Source organism: Ailuropoda melanoleuca, chromosome X, assembly GCF_002007445.2.
Source record: "Ailuropoda melanoleuca isolate Jingjing chromosome X, ASM200744v2, whole genome shotgun sequence".
Classification (NCBI taxonomy): Eukaryota; Metazoa; Chordata; class Mammalia; order Carnivora; family Ursidae; genus Ailuropoda; species Ailuropoda melanoleuca.
This window is the reverse complement of record NC_048238.1, coordinates 100803424-100804706: the sequence shown is the minus strand read 5'-3', so window position 1 is coordinate 100804706 and position 1283 is coordinate 100803424.

The window sequence follows — 1283 nt, the reverse complement described above, 5'->3', positions numbered from 1 at the left end:
TTAGAATGGCAAAAATTGACAGGGCAGGAAACAACAAATGTTGGAGAGGATGTGGAGAAAGGGGATCCCTCCTACATTGCTGGTGGGAAGGCAAGTTGGTACAGCCACTTTGGAAAACAGTGTGGAGGTCCCTTAAAAAGTTAAAAATTGAGCTACCCTATGATCCAGCAATTGCACTACTGGGTATTTACCCCAAAGATACAGACGTAGTGAAGAGAAGGGCCATATGCACCCCAATGTTCATAGCAGCATTGTCCACAATACCTAAATCATGGAAGGAGCTGAGATGCCCTTCAACAGATTACTGGATTAAGAAGATGTGCTCCATATATACAATGGAATATTACTCCCATTAAAAAGAACAATTTCTCAACATTTGCTGCAACATGGACGGGACTGGAGGAGATAATGCTAAGCGAAATAAGTCAAGCACAGAAAGACAATCATCAATATGTTTTCACTCATTTATGGAACATAAGAAGTAGGAAGATCGGTGGGAGAAGAAGGGGAAGAAGAAAGGGGGGGTAAACAGAAGGGGGAATGAACCATGAGACTATGGACTCTGAGAAAAAAACTGAGGGCTTCAGAGGGGAGGGGGGTGGAGGAATGGGATAGGCCGGTGATGGGTATTAAGGAGGGCATGTATTGCATGGTGCACTGGGTGTTATACACAAGTAATGAATCATGGAACTTTACATCGAAAACTAGGGATGTCCTGTATGGTGACTAACATAATAATAATAATAAAAAAAAAAACAAAGCCAGAAGTACAATGAGAGAACAATGCACTATAACCAAATAGGTTTTAATTTAGGAATGTAAGAATGGTTCAACATAAGTTCATTACATTAACTAGTTAATGAGATTTTTTTAAAAAAATAAAATAAAAAGGTCACAGGGCACCTGGATGGCTCAGTCAGTTAAGCATCCAACTCTTCATTTCAGCTCAGTTCATGATCTCAGAGTCCTGGGATCCAGCCCCACATGAGCCTCTGGGCTTAGCAGGGAGTCTGCTTGCCCCTTTGCCTCTCCCCCTGCTCATGTTCTCCCTCTCTCTCTCAAATAAATAAAATCTTTTTAAAAAAATTTTTAAAGTAAAAAAATAAATAAATAAAAAGGTCATCCCATTATGTGCCAAAAAGGCATTTAATAAATTTCAGTAGCCATTCCTCATTATAAAACCTGGGAAATGTAAGAATAGAAACATCTTTATCAACACAAACATAAGGATCAGAAACCAATGGAATATCATGATAAAGGTCAATGCTCAATAAAAATTAAAA